Source organism: Heterocephalus glaber, unplaced genomic scaffold (genome assembly GCF_053883595.1).
Source record: "Heterocephalus glaber isolate CG9 unplaced genomic scaffold, H.glaber_assembly_v1.0 deba00001532, whole genome shotgun sequence".
NCBI classification, from domain to species: Eukaryota; Metazoa; Chordata; class Mammalia; order Rodentia; family Bathyergidae; genus Heterocephalus; species Heterocephalus glaber.
The window spans coordinates 7,058,189-7,084,664 of NW_028258330.1; the positions used below are offsets into that span (position 1 = coordinate 7,058,189).

A 26,476-nucleotide genomic window follows, 5' to 3' on the forward strand; every position below is an offset into this window, starting at 1 on the left:
TATAGATTTAAGGATGCTAAAATAGACTTTTCTTTTGATGGAAGGGGTAGAATATCTGGCCATTTTTGTAATCTACTATATTGCTTATATCAAGGAAATAGAAGGCAAAGGGGAACCAAGATATATAAAATTTAGGGCACAGAGAGCTTGATGTCAAAGAAAGAGGTAATAATTATCTAAATGATATGCTCTGTTTCTCTACCAGGCCAAGTGTTCAATAGCCCATTTTTGAACACATGTTTTATAGTGTTTAACATTGCTCATCCTATTTGTCCTGTTTTGGAATGAATATACCTGTGGGAGGTAGTGACATACTCAAGTTTAATCAGTCACTGGGCTGGGCTGTCCTTCAGGGTAGGAATAGCAATGAAGACCACAGCAACAGCTCCTTTGGCAAATCAGTGGCAGTGGATAGAACTTGGAATAAGTCAAAGAAGGCAAAGAAAGGAGCTCCAAGCTTGGTTTTACCTCTGTCCCAATTTTGCTTGAAGCTGGATTATATCTGAGTATTCAGAGGATGAAGCCCTTTAGAAAGTCATTTGCAGAACTTACAGAATTTAGAAACCAGATGTCTCAGAAAGTAAAAGATGTTAGCAGTGTGCCATAGTACCTCCCTGACAACCTGATAAATGGTCTCCTTACTTGTCCTTCAGCTACCCCTGCTACTGACTGAGCAGTTGGAACCTCCAGCCTGGTGTGGATCCTGCCATAGATTCTGCCCCTAGACAAGTGTCTGACTTCCAGGGAGTCATTTGCAGGGAATGCAAGGGCTTAGAGGAGTAGTGCTCAAACTTTAGCAAGCCTCAGATTCACCCGGGGAGTGTTCAATCACATGGTTGGGGCGCATCCAGGGTTTCTGATTCTGTAGATTGGGATTGGGCCTGAGAATTTGCCATTCTAACAAGTTCCCTGGAGAGCCACCGGTGCTGCTGATATTGTAGTCCAGGATCATTTTGAGAATACCTGATTTAGAGGTTTGAGAACCTTATAATTCTATACAGGGTTCCTCTTCTTGCAGAGGTTCTCTAGCTTGGGTGTACCTAGAGGCCATTTTAAAAACATCTATGCCCAGGCTTCACCTGGAGCAATTTAATTAGTCTGAGAGGAGCCTGTTACTTACAGTTCCTAAAAGATCCCTGTGTGGTTCTAATGTACAACAAGGGCTGAGAATCACTGTCTTACTGTAGCAATTCTTGAAGAGTGGTTCTCAAGATGCAGCAGCAACATTATCACCTAAGAACTTGTTAGAAATCCAAATTCTCGGGGCCAGGGATTTAGCTCAGTGGTGCCACTGCCTGCCTACCAAGCACAAGGTCCTAAGCTCAATCACTGGTAAGAAAGAGAGAGAGAGAGAGAGAGAGAGAGAGAGAGAGAGAGAGAGAGAGAGAGAGAGGTAGGGAGGGAGGGAGGGGAGGAGGGATGGCGGGAGGGAGGGAAAGGAAAAAGAAAGAAGCCAATCAGATGATTGTGTGATGGATACTAAAGTTTGATTAGCTAACTTTTGCAAAATGCAATGGGGCCTGTGAGCAAATATTAGAAGAGCCCCCACATTATTTGGAAGATGGAGTCTGCAGAGGTGACACACAGTTTGCAGAGTTGGGGTTCCATCAAAAATATCTGAACATCTTGGACTTGAGATTTCTGAGGTTGACATGGAGGAGAAACCTTACAACCCTGCCTCAATGTGACCTCATGACAGCCTCTGCGGCTCCCCTTCTCAATCCGTCAACATGGAACAGAAACTAGAACACCCAGCCCTAACTGGGACACTAAATTAACAGTGTGACCACCCCATGTCCTTGTTTTCCACCCTGAATGTATTATATGATTTGCATCAACTGAATCATCTACCTTACAGTTCTGAGTAGGTGAAATGAAATTTCACAGACAGGGCTTTAGAATGTTTTATGATCACTGTTTTGTAGGAAGAATATCAATGAAAGGCTTGTTCTTGTCTCATGTCCACACAACTGCTTTCCTTAGCTGGGGAAAAAGCAAAGGTTGAAGTCATTGTCCTTTAGCTTTATGAATTAACAGTCATGAGACCTATGTGCCAGGGTAGTGAAGAGGATTGTGGTGCCTCCCTGGTATCCCCCACCCCTGTCTGTCCCAGATCTGCTAGGCTAGCTTTAGTCCAGACACCTTGGCACAATCTGTGCATAGCTTGACAGATCTATGCAGCTCAGGGGACATTCTTCAGTGCTTCATGTTGCTCTTGCCAGGGCACAGGGATGCTCCTTCTTGATCCCTAAAGACAAGGGCTAAGGATTTAGCTCAGTGGTTTCGTCACCTGCTGCGCAAGCGCAAGGACCTGAGTTCGATCCCTGGTACCCAAAACACACAAACAAATAAATAGACAAATGCACTTTCATAGACACCACCCACCCCATGCTCAACCAGGTTCTCAGTTTAGAAGGTCTGAGTCTACAGGGGCCTCAGCCTGTGCCCTGGTTGAATCAGGGCCAGGTATTCTGCACAAACCTGGAGAACGTGTACACTAACCCATGCACCTGCTAGGACAGGCAGGACATATGAATGAGAGAGGCAAGGCTGGAAACTACAGCAGATATGCCAAGATGCATCTTCCAAGGTATTCATTGCCTCTGCCTGGTCCCTTCTCTTGACGAATGTAAGGACAGGCTCAGAACCCTAGAGTTCTCTAGTCTAAGGGACACCAAGCCTCTTTCTTATTCCACTGGCTGCTGTCATTATTGGAGATGAGCTTCTTGGGGCATCATCTTTGCAGCCATATCGAAGTAATGAAAAGCACCTTAGGCAAAGTGTTTGTGGTAATGCATGAAATCAGTAGTTTTCAAAGGGTAGTAATCAGGCCAGGAGCATCACACCACCTGGGAAGTTGTTACAACTGGGGCCTCACTTGTGCCCAGTCCCTGGGAGAGGGGCTCTGTAATCAAGCCTGCTAGGCAATTTTGAGCCTGCTAAATTTGAGAACTATTGCTTTTAGCCAGAGAATTTCAAGCTTGGCTGCATATTAGAATCATCTGGAGAGATATAAATGCAGCCAGTGCTCAAAATATAACCCAGACCAATTAAATCAAAAGCTCTGCAGGTGAGACCCAATATTTTTTTTAAAAAACACATTAGGATCCCAGTGTGAGCCAAGGTAGAGAACCACTACTGTAAAACCACAGCACATAACCAAATTAATTCCACGGAGTAGTGATCATATCTACTGAAACTGTTAGTGATGGCTGAAAGAAAAGACCACAACATGACAAACTGACCTAAAAAGTTCAAAAATTGACTGAGTCCCATAGGCAAGGTAGAGCAAGGACTTGGGCATGAACTGGGCACAGTGCAACTGATAACACAAGCTCTTTTCCCTTTTGGTCTCTTGCATGTTCTTGGTGAGAGAGAATCACTTAACACTGTAAGAGAGAGAAAAAGGGTAGTATCTTGTGAGGATCCAATGCCATAATAGATGTGAATCTGTTTTAATATAGAGGCTTAGTTCAAGGTGGGATTTTTTTCTAGAAGCCAAAGTCAGAAAAAGCAGATCTTACTCATAAATGACTTTGTCTATTAAAGTCCTTCAGTCCTTTTAGCACCACTGAATTTAATCAAAAGGCTTATAAGGCAGCCCCCATCCAGGTTTTTATTTCATCTTTGAATGAGATCATCCTTCTGGGCTCTTGTACCTGCTTCCTCCTCTGAGGCACAGTGCGTGAAACATCACGTCTGACCCTCTGACATGGACCGGCTCAGTTTAGCAACATCCTGTCTCTACAGTGATTCCTACCTTCAGAGCTACGTGAGGTCATTTCAATTCCAGTTGGAAAACCATGTCCCCTGATTTGGATGGCTTCCCAATGGGCAACTCACCTGGGTGGCTGATTCACGAATCTGCTCTGTTTCTTGAGTATTATGAACCTAGAAGCTGAAGAAGGAAGGAGAAAGGGCGGAAAAGTCTGAAGTCTTACACGCATCTGTGTGCATACAGAACCGCAGGCTTCTATTCTAACATTGAGAGCTGCCTTTGACAAGTCAAGGTACCCAGAGGGTAGATGTCCATCCTTGATTGCTTTGTCTACAGTGCTAATTCTGCATCCTCTCTGTACGGACAGCACAGATGTCATGACACCTTTGAGTTCCTTGAAGGGTCTACTCCCACAAAAGCAGTGGCCTGATAGATTTTGCTCAATAATATCCATCAGAATGGAGTGCTTCTTCCTTCTGTGGCATACTTCAAAGCACATGACTTAAAATCATCATGGAACTTTCTGTTCTCCAAGATTTCTTTAACTTCAACCCCTAAAGTTGTGTTTTTGGTCTGCTCTCAATTTTAAGATTTTTCCCATGGGAATTTCAAAAAACTTCTCACCTCTAATTGCTTTTCCTAGGACTGATGGTGGAGAGAAGGTTAAATGATAGGAAAAGGAGACTGCTCAGTATCCCTGTATCCTCTTGAACTAGGTCCCCAGTGATTTCTCCTTTTGTCCCTTTGTCACTGATATTCTTGGCTTTGGCTACCAACCAGAAGCTCTGGACAACTGACTTTGGCTTTGTCTTTCAACTGGATTTGGGAGGCACCTTCCCTCTCCGGAGAGACACCTGCTGATCGTTGCTTTGGCTTACTACTCAGCTGCTGGGTAATATTTATTCACAGAATTTCTGCCTGGGGATTTGATTACAGCCTAAATCTCTGTTATGGTTTGGATCTAAAATATCCCCTAATGCCATGTGTTGAAGGCAGGGTTGCCAGCCAGTAGTGATATTGGGAGGCAGTGGTACCTTTAGGAGGTGGGGCCTAGCTGGCGGAAGTGACATCACTTGGGGGCGTGGCCTTGAAAGGGATATTGGAACCTCAGCTGTTTCCCTCTCTCCTTACTTCCTGGCCTCCTTGAGGCGGGCAGCTTTGCGACTCCCTACCTTGATTTCTGCCTCAGGCCTAGAAGTCCCCGGAGTAAGCAACCACAAACTGAAACCTCCGAAGCTGTGAAATAAAACAAATCTTTCCTTTCTTCACATTGGTTCTCCCCAGGTATTTGTCACAGAGATGGCAAGCTGGCAGTCCCTCTGGTTGTGGCTAAAGTTCTTTCCCCTTCATTTTATCCTTGGTAAGGGAGCATGCCCACTTTCACAAAAACTCCTGGCAGATGGATGAAAGAGAGCCTCTCCATTTGTATTTGAAAAACAAACAAAAGAGCAAAAAATTGTTCTCTTCTATCTTATTCCAGATAAAGAATAGCTGGAGATCTTGGAGTCAGGTGAATGAGATGGCTTCTCAGCTCTTGACATTTGCCACCTTATCGAAGGCAGCAGGTGAGCATCCCCAAGTTGTGTTGACCGATGCTATATATCACCAAGGAAAAGAGACCAAAAATAGACTGTAGAACGATGTCTTCAAATGCTGTCTCTTGACCTTGTATTTTGGGTGAAAGGATTAAAGGAGTGAAGGTAAAAACATAGACTGTTTTAATGCCAAAAGTAAAAATGCTGTGCTGAACTGCCTCTGATGGTTAGAAATGTGGCTTTAAAAATATATAAAACTTACCTTTACATCTTCTAACCAAAGCTTTTTTTTAATCCAAGTAAGTACAAAAGTAAAAAGAAGAAAATTTTAGCTTACAAAATAAACCTGAAGAACAGGTGTGGCCCAGAAACAGTTTGTGAGATGGGGTTCTGAAATGCAGAGACATGATTCTCTTCCCTTCCACTGGTGGTAAACAGGAAAGTTATTGCAACATATGAGCAGGGTATTTTTTTTTTTTTTTTTTTTTTAAAAGTAAGACTTCAGAGCTAATAGGAGAAAACACAAACTAGAAAACTCTATGTTCATTTTAAGAGAGGAAGATAAATGTGAAGGACCTTTCCCACACAGCAGGGGCTGTTTACAATCACTGTTCAAATCAATCTTGCTCCAGCACGTGTAGCACATCCCTTCATCACGGGCTGGTTCCTTTTTCTTGCCTCTGCCCACCAGCTCCTCTCCAGCCTGAATTGCTGCCTCTGACAGAATTGTGGCTTTTTGAAGAAATAAAACCTAGTTTTACATCTTCTATCCAAAGCTTTCTTTTAATACAAGTAAGTCAAGGGGCTCAATTTCAAACTGTGTTTCTAGCAGTGTGTGTGAAGTGCCTGCCCCCAGGGTAGGGCTTGGCTGCAGGGTTACTTCATAGGCAGGACAGGGCGGGACAGCCTTTTCCAGCACCCAAATTCTTCCATTCTCACTCAGTTGGAGACCCTTCTGATGAGGCCAGCACGTGGAGAACTAAAACACAAGTCTAAGGATTATGGGGAAATATGGGTCAGTTGGGGCTTTGCAGGTTGGTTTATTTTCCCAGGTGTTGCTGCTGACTCTGCTGCTGGGGGGTGGGGTGGGATGAGCTGGGCTTTGCCGGAAGGTTGGGAAAGGACAGAAGCCTCTAATCCCATGACGGACCTCTGAGTCTGTCTCAGAGCCTAAGGAAAGAGCTTCCCCAGAGCTTGTAGACATCGTGGTCTCTATACCCTTTAGCTTCTTAAAAATTATTGCAAATGTTGATGATCTTTTGCTTGTATGACTAAAGTTTAATGATATTTGTCATGTTAAGATTTAACATTGTGAGAAAAAAGTAAATATATTACATGGTAAGATAAACAATATATTTTATTGAAATCATTTATAGTTTTCCAAACAATAAGTGAAAGGAATAGCATTGTTAAACGCTTTGCAAATCTTAATGTCCTACTTAGTAGAAAACACGTAGCTGGATGCTCATATCTGCCTGTGCCTTCAACCTAGCAGGAGGTCACATCGTGCAGTTGCTGGAAATATTCACTCTATGCTCACAATGCTCATGGGACTAATGAGGCGGGAAAGGCACATAGCTATTTAGGCTTATGATTAAAGTAGTTTTGATCTTGTGAACCTGAGAAGGTCTTGGAGGCCCCAGGATTCCCTGGAACAAACTCTAAGAACCACAGTCATCCTTGAACACAGGTGGTTCAAGGTGATTTTAGGTGGGTAGATAGAGGCTCATTTTTGGCTGTGTTACATTTATGTGTTTATGTGTATTAAGAGGTACGTTCCCTTTTATATAATTGATATAATTTTTATCCTTAGTGGTAGAATATTACTTTAAAAATTAGTTTTTTCCTTCTACGCACACACATATGACTTATTGAAGGTTTCAATTACATATTTACCCACTCATACATTCATTTGTTCTTTCAACAAATATTCACTGTTGCCCATCCCTGCACACTGTAGTCTGGTCTCTGAAAATAAAGAGGATGGAGATGGGAATGGATTAGCTTAGTGGGCTTTAGTGCTCTGTTCCTCTCTCATGACCCGAGGAAGGGCCTGAGTGTGGGAAGGCTAAGGATCTGTTTTCTAGAATCCCCACGGGTAGGTAATGCAGTGGGGTTTCCCGGGGAACCTGGCCAGGCACCAGATCCCTGCTGGGGGGGCATGAAGGAGGCTCATCTTCGAGCATTCCCTTCAGAGTCTACTCAGCATGCCAGGTTACTCAGCATGCCAGGTATTGTTCCATGCAGTCCTGCCCTGATCTTCTCCCCCGCCCACTGTGGGCCTCTGCCAGACTCTTTTTGTGCACAACCGGCCTTCCACTTCCAGGCCTCCTTTTCTCCTCCATGCCCACCCAAATCACATAACTTCGTGGCCTGTCTCCTTCTAGAACCTCATCTGAGTCATCCAGTTAGAATTAAACATGCTACCCTCATGGATTGCGCATTGTTTTACTTGTGCCTCTCTTTCACGCTTAACTTCTTTCAGGCTTTTTTCACTAGAGGCTGCTTCTGAGAACTGGATTTTGACTATTCTCCCTGCCTCCCAGGTTGGGCTCAACTGTGTTAAAATAAGACTAGACCATCTCATGCGTGATGCACACACAAGCCACAGCCTCTCATCACTCTCAGGATCAAGTTGAGCCTTCAAGGCTGTGCATGCCCTGCCCTCTTCCTCTTGCCTCAGCTGCAAACCCCTTGAGAGCAGGGACCAGGGCTTAGGGATGTTTTATTCTTTAACATTTCTAGCACTTGTCTGGCACAGAGTACTCAAAAAATAGATATCAGAATGAAACATTCATTGAGTAAACTGGTTTCTACAAGCCAAGGGCAGGCTCGTTTCCTCTTCCATGCAAACTGGCCTGATGTTCTACCTTTGGTGGCATAGCTGGGTGAGGGAGTGGAGTGTAAGGGGTGGTCCACCCCCAGTGGCACACTTTTTGAGTGGTATTATTGGCCGAAAGGAAAATTATGATGTAGCAATTTACTCCATTCAGATATGTTGGAGTGTGGCAAATTCGAGGACTACCCCAGCAGCATGAACTGCTACTATGGCACTCTCTACTTTCATCGTTCCATATTCTTTCAGTGTGATTTAGGAAAAACATTTGTTCACTTATAATTATTTGAAAAATATTCAGATTATTTTCTCCATTTTAAGAGGTTCATAGCCAGCAAATTCTCTGCATCAGCAATGGACTGGCTACTGGTTGCTTTCAGTTCTTCTTGGAAGAACAACAAAAGTTTCTGCCAGCTTTTGTCTCAGAGAGCCTCATAAGAAATCGAGTGAAAAGTCCCGACATTGCTTTTTACTTTGTGGGAAGAGGAATCCCTGAAGCTAAAGAAGATTTGGCAGAGGAGCCAGAGGCCGCATTTTCCTGGTAATAGCACATCCAAAAGTCTTCTCTTCAACCCATGGACCTGAGCACATTCCCACACATCACCACCTCCTCCTCACATTGTCTGAGTCTGAGCATTTTCCATTCTGTGTCTTAGTTCCCACATCTGTCAAGTGGAGATGTGCTACCTGGTTCTCAGGAGACAAAATGGAGACTCCACAGTGAACCATTGTGTATCTATGGAAAGCAGCTGTGTAGTACTCTCCTGACCCCTTGGCTTTGTTTTTCATTAAGTTTATTGGTGCATTTTAGGTATACAATATGATGACATTCATCATTGGGATCTTGTACCTTTACATGATATATCTTGGTTCTTATTTTTTTCTCCATTCTCCTGCCCTCCCTTCAACCCCTCCATCTCTTCCTATTTACAAAGACTTTGTTTCTGTTTTTTCCTTTTCTCATATTCATTCCTTTCTCTTCTTTCCTTTCTCCAATTCCTCTTGCTTTCCCTTCCCCTTCCCCTTTGGACCTCTTTTCCCTATTTCACATTATCTATTATACGTTTTGATCTTTTATTGTATGCTATATCTGACTTCATAAGGTTCTAAAGGAAATGTCCACATACTTGGGATATGCTTGTATCTGGTACTAGCCTGATTACCCCTGAAGCTTCCACCTCCCCCAAAATGTGGAAATGAATTTGAAGAGGCCATAGTCACTGGTTTTGAATTCAAGCCTAAAAAAGCACAGACTAGGCCAGGCATGGTGGCACACACCTGTAATCCCAGCACTTGGGAGGCTGAGGCAGGAGGATCACTGTGAGTTCAAGGCCAGCCTGAACTACATAGTCTCAAAAAAAAAAAAAGCACACAGACTTGGGATCTAGCCAATTAACTTTGCTTTGAGCTTGTGGCAACCTTGCTTTTCTTTATCTCTAAAGTGATGGGGTTAGGGGAGAGTCAAAAGGAGAGTTGGATTTTCAAACTTTTTTTTCTTGACTATGGAAAACTTTTTTTAAGGAAAAGCTCACAGGGGATACAACTATGTGAATAAACTCTTGGAGCTGCTGCTGTGTTTAAAATAGGAATCAGAACATGGTGCCTACATTCCTTCATCAGTCTAAGCAAGAACTGTAGGGCTTCTATGAGCTGAGTTTAAAAAAAGCCCATGAATATGACCCAGTCATTCCACTCCTATGTATTTACCCCAGAGAAATGAAAAACATATGATCACACAGACACTTACATGCAGATGTTTATTGCAGCCTTTTGGTAATAGTTCCAAATTGGAAACAACCAAATGTCCATCAATAGGTGAATGGACAAAGAAACTTCTATTTGTATACTGGAATTCTGCTCAGCAATGAAAGGAATGAATGAACTACTGACATGTGCAGCACCATTAGTGAACCTCAAATTTTTGATGCTGAAGTGACAGAAGCCAGGCCATAAAAAATATATACTGTATTTGGCAGTTAATCTTAATTGTCAACTTGACTAGATTGAGACTCCTGGAGAGATGATTGGATCATGAGGGTGACAAATTCATCAATGGATGAATCCACTGATATTCATAGCTAAGTGTGCTGCTAGGAGGTGGAGTCCAGTAGGAAGAGGTTGGTCAAGGGTGTATCTCTCACTGGCACTTTCCACCTGTGTTTTGCTTCCCAGCTACTATGAACTAAGCAGCTTTGCTCCACCATGGCCTTCTGCCATGATGTTTCTGACAGCCAACCATGAACAGAAACCTCTGAAACCTAAGCAAAAATAAACTTCTCTTTCTTTAAAAATTAGTTTTTGAAAAATTATAATTTTATGTATATGAAGTTTTAGAATAACCAGTGGTAGTTTAAACTCAGGACAATAGTTATCTTGGTGGGTTGAGGATTGATATGAAAAAAAATGGCCTAGCGTAGTAACATTCTATGTCTTAATAGACATTTGAGTCAAAATTCATCAAAAAGGGCTGGTGATTTAGCTCAGTAGTGCCACATCTTCCTCACAGGCACAAGGTCCTGAGTTCAAGCCCCAGTACTGGGGAAAAAAATTCATCAAACAGGGCACTTAAGAATTTTCCATTTCATACTATATAAATTTTACAAAAACATTATAAAAGGTATTTACTCTGTGATATGCATTCTGAAGCAATAAGGGGGAAGTTCCTGTTATCTACAACACATTCATCAGAAATAAGATGAAGTCATGGAAAGATAGAGGGGTGGACAGATATAAGATAAGGCAAATCTAATGAAATGTTAATAATGGAATCTAGATGGTAGATGTGTAGATGTTTTATGTATAATTCATTCACCTTTTTCTTGTGAAAATTTTCATAACACAATGTTAGAGGGAAGTAAGTAAAACAAGAAAAATAGGAAATATTTGTAAAATATTTGTGGTCCATGGATGAAGGGAACATTGTGATACATGAGTGACTTTCTGAGGGGAAGAAATGATTGTAATGACAGGTGGATGAATGTGCATCCATCCTCTCCACAAACCCACCATGGTAATGTTTTTTAGCCAACACAGGGATAGCGTGGGAAGGGTAGGGAGCTGGGGTCAGTACTGGAGGCAAGGAATAAATGTGAATATAACATGGGCTGTTCCCTCATACAGCTTACAATTATAGAGGGCAGAGGAAGGGCCAGAAAAATAATGACTGTATTGTGAGTATTCATTTGAATCTTTACAATGGCCTTCCAAGCTGGATTTTATCATGCGTGTGCAATAGAGAGAGAGATTAAATGAAAGTAATGGCCACTCCATTAGTAGGTTACCGTGTTGTACTGGAACTCGTGACTCCATGGTCCCTACATGTGACTACTTAAACTAATCCTGTTAAATACAGCCTTAGCTATTAGGCTACGTATTGGTCTAAGTGAGTTGGTACAGAAGTCCAGAGGAAAGGGAGGTAGATTCTGATCTCATGAAGGAAGCTTACGTGAGCAAAGCCTTGTACAAGCATTTAGTGGCCAGGAAAGGGGACAGAGAAAGGCTATACAGATAGCAGGAATGGCAGCAGTTACTGACCAGAAGCCACCAGAGAAAGCCTCCTATGAATGCCAGCTTCTCCCTCTGCCAGTTTTGTGACCTTTGGAGCCTGCCCAAGGTTTAGTTTCCTTACCTGTAAATGCAGCAGTAACAATCAAATTTCAGGTGGTTGTTATGAGGATTCAGTGAAATGATGTGTGAAGAGTAGTTAGTTCATTGCTTTTTAAGAGCTCAATGAATATGAGCTATTATTATGGCAGATATAGGCAAGAAAGGGTGCATCATGTTGTGATGTTTGTTTCCTGTTACATTAATTTTAGCTCAAAAGGAAGGAACCCTGTGGCCCACCTAGCGGTAGAGGAACACACGTGGCTGAGCACAGAGCTGCTGGCCCTGAGCACTGTAGGAAGTGCCTCAATCACAAATCTGAGGATGTTCAAGAGGGAGGAGCTTTGTTCTTTGTGTTCTAGCTCCCATGGTAGCCAGCCTGGGGCAGATGCTAAGAACACAAAAGTTTTAAAACTATCAAGTTGTGCTGTGAATTCCAAATCCCTCTAGTCAGCTGAGAGTCAAACTCAAAAAAACAAGAGATATTTTCATGTTCTGATGATTACCCTTCTGCTGTTTCTTTTTCTCCAGGGCGCTGCTCCAATCCTCCCAAATTGCCCCTGGCTTTTCTATATCTTCACCCTAGTCCTACTCACAAGTGGGTCCTTTCTTGAAGGTAGTCACATTTACCGTCAGTGAGCCCTTTTGGTGGCTTCTTCACTTCCTCCTTCAACTCTGAGATGGGACTGGATAGGAGAACAGCAGTTGGGGTTGGGTGGGGCCCAGGAATGATGGATGGAGAAGACTAAGAAGACACTGGAATATCTAATTGGTGGCTGAAGGCAGATGTCAAATGAAGGTATTAAACCAGAATCCAGGTGGAAATGGAAGCAGGTGCTTTGGCAGTAAATGAGGGCAGAAAAATGTTGGGCCAGAAGAGTATTGGGGCAGAGACTGGAAGCCATCACATCTCTTCACTTTTCTTGCTTGCTGGGTATTACATTTGCAAAGATCTGAGCAATGGGACCAAAATGTCTGCCCCATGGAGATTACAACTTGGTGGAGTGATCAGGCTGCATAGTTCATGAGGAAAGGACAATCTTCAAGGCCATTGTCAGAAAGTTATGAATTAGGGAAGGGGGAGGGGTTTGAGTGACTTCAGAGACAGTGGACACTGAATGCAGCCAGAGGAGTTGAAATATGAGACAAGAAAGAGTCAGGCACATTAGAAGGAGAAGGGCAGCTAGTAGAGGGAACACAAAAATACAGATCCTGAAATCAAGACAAAAATGGCATTGCCAAGGAACAACAAAAAGGTACAGTAGAGTTGTGTATCATTTTCTAATTTCCTGAGCCCATGTCCTAATTTTGGTGCATTGCCCCATTGACAAGAGACACAGCCTGTTTTTCCCAGAGAAAGAAGAAATGGGAAGATTCTTGCTCTCGTCCCTACTTAGCAGCTGGAGCTGAGCATATGGCTTAGGGCCTTCCAGCCAACTGAATGCTCTGGATGGGTCTTTGAGCTTTGAGTAAGTGATTCAAAGATGAATGGGTGGAAAGATTTGAATCTACACAGCCCATAGATGGTAAATGCAAATATAATGCAATAGTGTTGAAAACGTCTACATTTAGTAGATGGAATAGGAATGCCAGACACCTGTGATGGCTGGGGATGAGCAGGTTGAAACCAGAAAGTTACTCCCTCAAATCAGACCTGGTAGATATGGGCTCCATCCCCTTCCACTTACTGCTGGTTCTCTCTAACCCATCCTTTGGCTTAGGACTATGGCAATATAGACCTTCACTGCTAAATCTACCTGGACCACAGTTGTCTTTGTGCCTAGGGCATTCTGTGAATTAACTCCCTGTTGAGTTCCTTTGGTCATACATTTTGGCCAGCCTAGGGTGGAGCAAATCTGAGTAATTTTGCTGTAATAAAGGTGTTTTGGGGCTGGGGATTTAGCTCAATGGTTTCACTGCTGCCTGCTGCATAAGTGCAAGGACCAGAGTTCGATCCCCGGTACCAAAAAAAAAAAAAAAAAAAGGTGTTTTGTCACAATTCAGCTTTCTTTTTTTTTCTAGTGCTTTTAAAATACTATTTTATAACTGACTTAAAAATGCCATTATTTGGTGCTAATGTTGGAACTTGGTTCCCATGTTTATGAACTGGCAGTCCTTCCATTAGACAGTAAGATAGTCTTTCCAGCGATGCACTCTTTCAGTACCCATAATTTCACTCATTGGGCTTTTAAAATGTGAATATTTACATATGTCTAAATCACTTATATATATTATAAGTGTAAACATTTGCTCCCTCACCAAGAACATATGCAGATGGTAAATAAGTTTATAAAAAGATGCTTCATATAATATATCATTAAGGAAATGTAAATTAAAATAATAATGGGATAACAGTACATACTTATTAGAGCAGCCAAATCTGTGACAACACCAAAGGCTGGCAAGGATGTGGAGCAACAGAAAACTCATTTGTTGCTGGTGGGAATGTAAAATGATAGATCCACTTTGGAAAAAGTGTGGCAGTTTCTTGTATTCTAAATATACTCTTACCATGTGATCTATAACCTACACTCCTTATTGAAGTAAACTGAAAAGTTATGCCCACATAAGAGCATATTTATGTTTATAGCAGTTTTATTCATAATTATCAAATGTTAGAAATAACCACAGTGCCTTTCTGAATGGGTAAGCACAGTGGTTCATCCAGAAAATGGAATATTATTCACCACTAAAATAATGAGCTATCCAACCATGGAGAAAGTTTAAGTGAAATTACTAAAAGCCAGTCTAAAAAAGTTACAAATATATAATTTCAACTACAAGGTGTGAACAGAAGCTATTGTTATGGGTTATATGTAGATATCCCTCCAAAACCTCATATACTCATAAGTAGGACTTTGGGAAGGTGGCAGGACCATGGGCATGTAATAACTGGATCACTCCCGCTGATTGGATTAGTATAGTTCTGGGTGTGGCTAATGGGAAGATCCATCCTGTGTGTGGTTAGCAGCAACCAATAGGTTTGTAGCCCTCATGGAATAAAAAGGGATAGTAAGACTGGCTGCTTCTGGTCTGCCACACCATGAACTATTTCTCCTCTGCCATGTAGCCCTGCCTTGGAGCCAGAACTAAAACAACTGTGTCAATGTTTTAAAAATTTTAAAAATTTATTACTATAAAAGACACATTGCTATTACTCCCCCCAAAAAAATCATCCCTTGATTTGAACATACTTGTGACATTGTTTTTGACTCTTTGAAGCAGTTATGAAAATTCTCTTTTGATTCTTTACAAAGAATGATAAAATCAGGGAATGCTGTTCTTGAGTGCCATCCAGCAGAAAGACAGACTTGTGAAAACAATATGGTATGTCCTCATTCATCCTATTTACTAGATCTAGCACCCTGAAATTTCTGGCTCTTCCCCAAAGTCAAAATGACCATGAAAGGTGAACATCTTGAATTGTCTGAGGAAATCAAGGCAGCCAAGACAGCATCACTAAAGACTCATGAAAAATGACTTCTAGACCTGCTTCAGAAAGGGATAAGAAGAATAAGAAGTGAGGGAGGAATGTTTTGAGGGAGATTGATGGCATTGTGTCTTTCACTGTAATATTTTTTAAAATTTTTAACTTAAATGTTCATTCAGTTTTTGATCACACCTCATATGTGGCATTCTGGAAAAGACAAAACTCTTATAGAGATTGTACAGAAAGGTCAATGGTTGCTAGCAGGCAGGGTGGATGAATGTGGGGTACAGGGATTCTTAGGGCTGTGAAAATGTTCTGTAAGATGTTACAATATTCAATGGAGCATAAAGAAAGATAACTTGAGTCATTTGTATGAAAATGGATGCACTTTGAGCTCATAATATTAAGTGAAATAAATCAGACACACAACCTTAAGTATTACATGTTTTCTGTTATATGAGAACTCAAAATATAAATAAAGAGCAGAAAGAAAAAAAAGTCAAGAGATCTTTCTCAAATGAGAAAGGCTTCAAGAGATGGATGGAGGGAAAGGGAATGAAAAAGGGAATTAAGATGTGTTATGTAGACGTGCCAACTCCCCACAGGGAATGTAAACATCATATATTATAAATATCTAATTTAAAAATTAAGGTATTACAGTGAGGGGTATATGCTCTTATAGGTTTGTCCAGATCCATAGAATATACAGTCGAGTGAACTTGATGTAAATTATGGAACTTGAGTAACAGTGTATCAAGGTAAGTTCAGCAGTCATAACAAATGTCAGAGGTGTCCATGGTTGCAAGAAAAATAAACTCTAAAAGCCCTTTAAAATTAACCTTTTTAAATACTTAAAATATGGTGTAGATAAAATTAATAAATATTAAAGAGAAATATGTTTTAAAATGCTATTGTGATTCTATCTTAGTTCTTTGGATTCAAAGCATCATCCAAAATGGCTGACTTCTGCTTATGTGAAGAGACCAGGTGGCCCAGAAGGAGTACTGGGGGTGCTGAGGTAAGGAGGGGTCTTTGGCAGACCATCCACGGGGATGTCATTTGATCCTTTCCAGATAAATAAGTAGCACTGTATTATTTTAAGAGTTGGTATAAAAGCAAATGTTTGTCCTCATAGTGCCCTTTTATTAGGGTTTTAAAGTTTGGGATACCATCCCCACTGTTGCAATAAGACAGCAGCTCAGGAAGTGATAGACACTATCATTTCCAATTATAACCACATTGTGCGTATTTAATGAGAACTGCCCTCCACACACGACCTTCACCTAGTAATTCTTATCAATGCCAGAAACCTGGCTCATTAATTAAAGCTGCGCTTGGACTGAGCTGCATTCGAAATGATAATTTGCTACAGGAAAACAAAAAAGGCCTAGTGAGGAAAAAGAATGCTTGAAAGGGCTTCTAGGAGATAATAGTACTGGTGCATCTGGTCATTTGAGGATTTTGAAGCTGCAGTCTGGCTCCCAAGGACTCAGAATCCTCAATTTCACATAAGACTTTTAATCATAATATACTGATGCCTAAAAAATATTCTGTAAACACAGGACAGACTGCATATCTTTGAAGCAAAGCTGATGAGTGAGTCTCATAGGGTTGAAAAGTGACGTTCTAGTAATATTACAAATTCCTACACCACTTTGTTAGGAATGATGGAGACTTCACCATTGGAGATCAAGGTCATACCATCAATAGGTAGTGAAATCACAGTTTGAACCCAGTTCTTTCTGACCTGATCATGTCAGTACAATGATAGCACTTCTTAAATGCTCAGAACAAAAAGTGTCCATGAGTAGGAGGCAGAGTTAGAGGCCATCATTGAAATTCTGAGGTTTTTAACCAATAGATGATGGTAAATGGAAGCAAATACTATAACTGTTAATACTACTATGACCAATTTTAAATGTAGGAAATATAAATAATCATATAATTTGTACTTAGTGGTTTTTTCATGAATAAGTTTATCAGAGTTTTCATAAGTTTATTCTCACCTCCTGTCCCCCATGAAATACTTCTTAAGGTTCTGAGTTGCACAGTGTGAGTTTTTCTCGCTTACAGTTTTTAGAAACTTAATGTTTGAAGTTGGGAAAAGTTTAATATTCCGGTGAAGAAAAAGGAGCCAGCCTCAACATCCAATAGCATTTAGTAACACTATTCTGAGAGATTTAGCCAAAAGTGGTTTTTTTTCCTCCTCAAATATCATCAGCAGGTTATTTCCGCTTTTCAGGATGCTATAATTGCATTTTTCTTTGGAAATGTCAAATCAAGCTTTGAATACAGTATAATTACTGTGCAGGAAAGAAGCTGAACAGGTGACAACTGGTGTTAGAAGGAGAGCTAGAAAGAACTTGAAGGGGTGGCTTTTCCCAGACAGTCAGACAGGCAGGCAGGTAGCAGGCTGGGAGCCTGCCTGGGCCTCAAGCAGGGCATAGAAGTGACTCGGGGATCAGGGACAGCAGTTACCTCAGGATTCCTTGAGTATGTGGATGGGGAGGGTACTGCATGTAGGCATCGCTTCAGCTATTCTCATGAAGTGAGCAGTGTTTGGGGCTACATGATAATCAAGAAAATGCTTCTAAGAATGCAAAGAGGAAGAACTGCCTTGTTGGGGCTGAGTTTGCACACACAGGTCCGGCTGCCCTTAGAACCTACAGCAACCACTTCTGGCTAAGGTTTTCTCAAAGAGTAGCTTTAGGGTACATAAAAAAGTCTCTAACGTCCATGCCATAGTGATTGCCTCATCCAGTTGATTTTCTTCATATGGCTTTGAAACTTGTTTTGACCAGTATGATCTCTATGGAATATTGTAAACCTATAGGCTTGTGTCATTTTTTAACAATAACAGTTTTATTGATATTAAATATGTATATATACACCATGCAACTCACTCATTTAAAGTGTACAATTCAGTGATTTTAGTGTATTCATAAAATTGTGCAAAGAGCAGCACTACCCAATTTCAAAACATTTCATCACTCCAGAAAGAAAATGTATATTTATTAGAAGTTAATTGCCATTTCCCTCTAACACCTCCTGCCTCAGCCATAGGCAACCACTAATTTACTTTCTGTCTCTACAGATCCTTTGCCCATGATTCCATTTACACAGCATGTGGCCTTTTGTTTCTAGCTTCTTTTCACTTTGCGTAAGATTTTGAAGGTTCGTATGTTTTAATATATACTACTTCATTTAAAAACTTACTGAACAGTATTTCATTGTATAAATAAAAGGTTTTATGTCTATCAGTTGATAGATACCTGGGTTGTTCTTTTTTGGGACCATTATGAAAAATGCTGCTGAGGAGATCAGGGTAAAAGTTTTTGTGTGGACACGTGTTTCCATTTTTCCTTGAGTATAGAACCAAGAGGTAGGATTTCTGGCTCATCCAATAGCTTTGTGTCTATCCTTTTGAAGAACTGTTGGACTGTTTTCCACACAGCTGCACCACTTTGTGTTTTTAGCATAGTGTATGACAGTACTGACTTCTCTACATCCTGGTCAACACATTATTATGGGTCCTTTTTTACTGTAGCCATCCAGGTCGTTGTCATATGGTATTCACGGTGGTTTTGTAATTAATTGCATTTGATTTGGATTTTCCTGATGACTAATAATATTGGGCTACTTTTTCTGTGCTTATGGCCCTGTTGTATGTCTTCTTGGGAAGAATATTAAAATTTTTTGCTCATTTAAAAATTGGATAGTTTATCTTTTTGTCATTGAGTTGTGAGTTTCTTATATATTCTGGATACAGTCTCCTTATCACATCTATAATTTACAGATATTTTCTCCAACCTTGTGAGTTGTCTTTGCATCTTTTTTATAGTGTTCTCAGGTGCACAAATAAATTTAATGTTGATGAAATCTAATTTACCTATTTTCTATTGTTGTGCTTTTGGGTTCATACCTGAGAAAACATTGCTAAGCCAAAATTATGGTGATTTTTGTCTATGTTTTCCTTTAAGACTATTACAATTTTAGTTCTTAATGGGAGGTGTTTGCTACATTTTGAGTTAATCTTTCTATATGCTGTGAGTGGGGGCCCAAGTTTATTCCTTGTACGTGGATATTCAATTCCCCCAGTACCATATGTTGAAGACTATTCTTTTGTGATCAAATGGTTTTAGAACCTTTGTAGAAAAGTCAATAGACTTTGTATATACAGGTTTATTTTTGAACTCTTAATTCTGTTCCATTCATCTATACGTCTATCCTGCTGATACCATACTGTTTTGATTATTACAGTTTTATAGTAACTCTTGGAATCAAGAAGTACAAATACACCAACTTTGGTCTCTTTCAAGGTTATTTTGGCCAGTTTTGCATTTCCATATGAATTTTAGAAACAGCTTCTCATTTCTTTAAATCAGCTGAGGCTTTGAAAGAGTATAAAATTTGTACCTCTTGTTTATTTCTAAGTATTATTTGATTCTACTGTAAATAGCATTATTTTATTAATATTATTTTTAAATTTTGTTTCTTGCTACCTGATTGGCTCATCTGACTCTGAGGACAGCCATGCTTTCAAGTTCTCTATTTGACTCCAATATGGGAAATGAAGGGTTAGTTTTATTTCTTTTTTTTTTTTTTTTGGTACTGGGGATCAAACTTGGGTCCTTGCGCTTGTGCAGCAGGCGGCGAAACCACTGAGCTAAATCCCCGGCCCCAGGGTTAGTTTTATTTCAATGGTATTGGTTTCCAGTCATGAGCATGGTATGTCCTTCTACTTATTTGGATTACTAATTTCTCTAAACACTATTTGGTGGTGTTTGGAATATAAATTGTACCCTTTATTAAATTTATTCATAAGCATTCTTTTTTGTTGCTATTGTAAATAACATTATTTTCTTTGTATTACTTTTTATTTCCCCATACTAATATAGAAGTACAATCTGTTTTTGTATATCAATCTTGTATTCTGGAAACTTGTTCAACTCATTCTGATTTTTTGTAGTGGATCCTTTAAATTTTTTCTATATACACAATCATGTCATCTGTAAAAGACATAACTTTACATCTTCCTTTTCAATCTGTATACTTTTTCTTTATTACCCAGTTACCTTGGCTAGAAATGACACAACAGTGTTAAATAGAGATCATGAGAGCACACGTCTCCATTCTTGATCTCAGGAAGAAAGTCTGTCTTATGTAACATCATTTTCTGATATAATGCTCTTAAGTATGGAATCAGCTGTAGGCTTTTTGTAGGTACCCTTTTTCAGGTTCAGAAATTTCCTTTATATTTCCAGTTTTCTGAGAATTTGTATTATAGTGGAATGTTAAATCTTTTATTCTGGATTTGTCGAGATCATTGTGATTTGTAATATTTTTCTTTTGATATAGTATATTATGTTAATTTATTTTTGGATGTACCTTTTGCTACATTAATAAGATATGAGAAATATGGAGAGGAAAACTCAATGGTGGCATCATCAATGGCATTTTCTAGAAGAATTTTGGGTAATTAGTATAGATATTATCTAGAAATTATTGTTAGGAAGATACTGTTACATCCATTTAAAGTTAAAAAAACATGATTTTAAAAAGGAAATATTATGTACAACAGGCTTTTTTCTTTGAGGATTCTTTTAAGTTAGACCACTTGATGTAGGAAAGTTTAAATTTAATTTACATTAGCAATGATGTAGCTTCCCTATCAGACTTTCTCTTTATCTTTAACAAGGTTTAAATAAATAAAAATGGTACTAACTTGAAGCTGGGCTCATATCTGTATAATTCAGTCACCCTATAGAGACAAAAGTGCATATAAAGAGCTAGTTCGGGCCTTCTTAGTATATGTATATCCATTCACTTATTTTATTTGGTTACTTAATCGTCAATTATTTATTCAATAGGTAATGAATTTGATTTGGAGATCTAGCAACGATTCTCATGTTTGCAACTTCAGCTTCTTGCTATAAGACATTTAATACATGGCATTATAACTGACTGAATAACTGCTCATATATCCCGTACCCTATGATATGTTCTAAAATGAGAAATGTCTGATTTATTTTACATCCCAAGATTTTCACAGTCCAATTCAGGCCCATGCATAGTAGGTGGACAAAGATGTTCATGACAGTGCACCAGTGAATGGGGGAGTGAATTAAAGAATGCAAAGCAATAGTTGTGATCCTACATGATGTGCAAAGCTTTCTTCGTGGATTCAAAGATATTTGACTACAACATGGGAACTGAAACATCAGTACGGTGGCTGACTCTGTTTTTTCCTCCCCAACAACCATCTCCCCTTTGTCCCTGCTAATTTTTTTTCTCAGATAGTGAATGGCTATCCCTATATTTTTAGGAAGGCTGGCCCCTCCCCAGGAATGATTTGCACTAGGTCTGATTCATGCATGCCAACTCCATTCCTCTCTTCGGGTGATTGGTCCAAAAGTAACCAAGTGATACAGTTTGAGCCAGTAAGCAATAAGGAAAGTCTTTTGAGTGCTTCAGTCTTTCCAAATAAAATACCAGAGAATCTGAAGATAAAACATTTTGGTTCAGGCCCTTTCTCTACTGCTTGCAGGGCCTTCCATGTGCTAGGCATACTTTTAACTCTTAAGAATACAGTGGTGAAAGAGAACCAATGTCTTACCCCTCATGCAGATTATATCCTATTAGTGAAGACAGAAAAATAATGAACACATATGCAAATAAATTCACATACTGTGAAAGGAAATAAATCAGGATCATTTCAGAGAGAAAGATGAGGTGGAAGAAAAGGGATCTTTTAAAACTGAGAAGAGTATCTGTGGAAAGACTACTCCAGCACATGAAACAGTCATTTTAGAAACATAAGGATGTCTACTATAGGTAGAGTGGAGAGTGAAGATAAGAGCAAAAATGAGGTAAGAAAATGGACAAGAATAGATAACATATGGTGTTAAGAGGGCTTTACAAGGAGTTTGAATTTCATTCTCAAATGTGATCAGGGCCACTGGAGAGTTAACCTGTGGAACTGTTTCTAGAAAAGTGTTAACACAAACTAAGCTTTTGATTAATTACCATGAATTTCAAAGGCTTTGAGTTGAAAGAGAATAATCTAAGTAGGAAAGACCTAATTTGCTAGCGATCCTAGGCTTCCTGATTCATTTATTTACTTAGTGGCATTTTCTATTCATCTTATTTGATAATTTTGGTATTTAAAAAGTTTAGTTTTATTTTTCATTCTGATAGTATTCCATTAAGGCTATATATAGATTTTCACAGCTATAAGAGAGGAATGGATTTAACAAATACTGTCACAAATTGTCCAGTTTGTCAGTTTACTGGGTGTAGAGAACGAAGTAGAAAGAAATGTAAAGACCACACTGTGCTTTCAGGTCTGCCCTCTCTTGTAGTATCATACAGTTTTCCTGCTAGTAAAATTTTCTAAAAGTTTATTATCTTCCAACTAGATTGTGGGTTCCTTAAGTGAAAGATCTAGCATTTCTACTTCCTCAAAGCCCAATAGGATACCTTATAAGAAAAAAATGATAATAAAAAGCAGCGTATTAATTGAGAGTCTATGCCCGTCTTTTTGTTCCATGTTTAAAAGGTCCAGGAAGAACTCTGAGAACTTGTGTTTGGGTCAGACACCACCCCTGGGCCCATCTGTGGTTTGGGGAGTGTGGTTCAGCTTGCATCATGTCTGCATTCCCTGCCCTAAGGAGGAGGAGTGATGACTGGATAAAGTGGTTGTCTCAGTATAAGCCACCAGGTTGGAGTAATAAGGTGGTGGTTTGGAATAAATCAAACACAAGATGTCCACCTAATCACTCCTCTGAGTTCCTCACTTCCCATGGGGCTTTCTGTTTAAATATTTTATAACCAATTCAAACTCAGTCTCTCTTCCCTGGGCCGGGGATTTAGTTCAGTTGTTCCGGCGACTACCTCGAAACCGCAAGGTCCGAAGTTTGATCCCTGGTACCAAAAAAAAAATCTCTCTTCTCAAACTGAATCCTCCATGGTGAATAGCCCTGCCATATATATAGTTTTCCAAACTGGACACCTAGGAATTATCCTTAATTCTCCTCTCTTACCCCAAAATACCTTTATATTTTCTGAGCCAAGTGTGTTATTTTGTTCCATTTCTTGCTGCCAACACCTCATTTAAGCAGCAGCATCTCTCTTCAGAAATACTGTACCAGCATCCTCTTATACACATTTCAACCCATTCTCTGTACCTCCACTGCCCAGCATGGCAACCACTAGTTGCATGTGAGTATTTGTATTTATAATTAACATTGAACACATTGAAAAGTTTGTTTCAGCAGTTCCATATTTCACATGGTTGGACAATATTACCTTGTGATAGGGCTTCCATATTGAGGGCCCCATGAAGCGTCTAGATGTAACATAGCATGTCTCAACTGCAGGAGGAGAGCTTAGAGGGAATGTAACTAGACATCAAAAATTTCGCTTTACCTAGGTGTACAAGTCACACTTAACACTCTTCTGCATCTTCACAGTTTCATTGGCTTCTTTCATTTTTACAACATACTATGCTTATCTCACCTTTCCTCTTCAGCTTACAGTGCTCTAACAAAATGTAGGCAGTGCCCAACTTATCAGGGTTTGACTTACAACTTTTCAACTTTACAACAATGTGAGAGCAGTACACATGCACGATGATCCCTACTTCACATTTTCAGTTTTCCGTGGGATAGCAGTATATGTACCATATTTTCACTACTGTAGCTCTCAGTCACCTCCATGATCATTAGGTTAAACTAGTGATACTGGAAGTGTGCTGCCTTTCTAAGCTATGATGTTGAGTAAGTGAGCAGTAATAATTGTATTTTTTGTGTGTGTGACAAGGTCTCATTATGTAGTTTATGTTGGCCTTAAACTCTCTATGTAGCTCAGGCTGGCCTCAAACTCATGGAGATCCTTCCTGCTTTAGCCTCCCAAGTGCTGGGATTATAGGCATGCACCATCATGCCTGGTTTATTTATTATTTTTTAATTGAGACATAATATTTTTATATCTTTATGGGGTACAATATGATAATATATGCATAAAATTTGTAATGACTAAATCAGGGTAATGAATACTTTCATTTATTGAAACATCATTTCTGTGTTTTGGGGAGACATTTATACTATTCCAGTTATTTCGAAATACAAATCACTGTGACCAAGAGTTACCCCACTATGCTATAGAAAACAAGACCTATAGAACTCACAGTGTCACTCAGTGTAGTTCAGAAAACTTCCTTAACATGTATGAATACCTAGATTCAATCCACAGCACTGCCCATATCCCCTCAAAAAATGGAAAAGGAAACTGGAGGGAACCTATATTTATAATTGTTATATCTTCTTGCTGAGTTAATCAATTTATCAATATATAATAACTTTATTTTCTCTTTAAAGTTTTAAAAGTCTGTTTTATATACATGTAGTTACTCCTGATCAATTTTCATGTCCATTTGCATAGTTCATTTTATTCCAAGCCTTCATTTTTATTCTATGTGTGTATTTACTAGTGAAGTGATTTTCTTATAGGTGGCATATAGTTGGGTCCTGTTTTTAATCCATTCAATCAGTTTGTGTCTTGATTTGATGAATTTAGTCTGTTTGCAGTCAAGATTTTTGATAAGTATTAAATTCCTTCTGTCATTTTAATTGTTTTCTGATTGTTCTATATATTCTTTATTTTTAACTGATCTTATTATTGAACCTTGTTGTTTGGTTATTTTTAGTCATGATAAGATTTGATTCTTTTTTTTGGTACCAGGGATTGAACTGGGGACCTTGCACTTTTGAGGCAGGCATATGATAAGATTTGATTCTCTTGTTTCTCTTTTGTATATCTGTTCTGCTGGTTTTATATATTTGTGTGTTTTCATTATTGTAGTTATCTTTTGTATCTAATGTAGTAAACCCTTAAATGTTTCTTGTAGGATTGGTCTGGTAGTGGTAAATTTCTTTAGTTTCTGTTTGTCGGGGAAAAACTTTCTTTCTTTATTTTTCCGTTATTTCTGAAGGATAGTTTTGCTACCAATAGTATTCTTGATTGATAGGTTTTTCTTTTCTTTTTTCTTTTTTTTTTTTAGGACTTTGAATACATTATCATCCAATTCTCTTTTGGCCTATAAATTTCCTGTTAAGAATTCTGCTGTTAATCTGATGGGAGTTTGAATATTCATGACTTATTGTTTTTCTCTTGTTTTAGAATTTTCTTTATCTTATACTTTTGACATCTTGAATATAATATGCCTAAGTGAAGAGCAATTTTAGTTGAATCTAATTGGAGTCATTTGAGTTTTGATCTGAATATCCATATCTCTTTAGAGACTTAAACATTTTTCAACTATTATTTTGTTAAATAACTTTTCAATGGCTTTCTCCTTTTCTTCTCCTGGAATTCCCATATGCAAATATTTGTTTTGTTTTGTTTTTTTGTACTGGGGATCAAACTCGGGTCCTTGTGCTTGTGCAGCAGGAGGCAAAACCACTGAGCTAAATCCCCAGCCCATATGTCAAATATTTGTTTGCTTAATTGTGTCTCATGTGGCTCATAGGGTTTCTTCTTTTTCTTTTGTCTTTTTTAAGTTAGTTTATTTCAAAAGAGCTATCCTGAAGTTTAGAAATTCTTTCTTTTGTTTGCTGTAGTCTGTTGTGGAAGCTCTGAATTGTGTTTTTTGTTTCACTGACTGAAGTTTTTGTTTGATCCTTTTTAATGGGTTTACTCTTGTACTTGAATTTCTCATTTATATAATGAAATGTTTTTCTCATTTCATTGTATTGTCTATCTATATTCTCTAGCATTCCACTGAGTATTTTTTTTTTTTTTTGTACCAGGGATTGAACTCAGAACCTTGTGCTTGCCAGGTGAAATTTCTTTACATTGAGATCCTTTCTGGAGAATTATTGTGGTCCTTTGAGATAGGTACGATTTCAGCATATGAATTTTAGGGAGACAAAAACATTGGGACTATACTACACCTCAGGAACTTCATAAACCCTTGGTTTAATCTCTCATCTATTCACTCTTTCTTCTAGGTGACCAACCAGCTCAGTTTGAACCCTCATAGCAGACCTCCCAGGAAAACCTTCAATCCTGGGCAAGAAATAACAATTGGCCCACCTATTTGTAACCTGGTCACCTATTGCTTATCCTTCAGGTCTCAGTTTAAATGTCCTCTAAGGTCTCGTTATTCAGTGTGATTGTTGTACTAATACTCCAAATCTTCTTGACTAATTACAGTTTAATACAACTCCTAGGTAACGTGGATGAACAATGAAGGTTACATAAATTCAAGGAATTTTTACTTCTCTGACCAGATCATACACCACTCTCTTTCCCAATAGACTACAAATTCATGAGGGTGAGGCCTGTGTCTCTTA

General features: G+C 39.2%; 1 long non-coding RNA gene across 3 annotated transcripts in view; it reads left to right on the forward strand.

The window, feature by feature from the left end:
* The window catches only part of LOC106009016 (uncharacterized), a 101,411-nt gene that overhangs the window by 42,901 nt on the left and 32,034 nt on the right, over nucleotides 1-26,476 (forward strand). For 2 of the 3 annotated variants that reach the window (XR_015442061.1, XR_015442060.1), the window contains exons 3-4: nucleotides 5,199-5,283; nucleotides 16,051-16,140. This is a non-coding gene — a long non-coding RNA (uncharacterized LOC106009016). Of the gene's footprint in view, nucleotides 1-1,440; nucleotides 5,003-5,198; nucleotides 5,284-16,050; nucleotides 16,141-26,476 lie in introns of those variants that run through there. The other variant, XR_015442062.1, reaches the window with a different exon arrangement.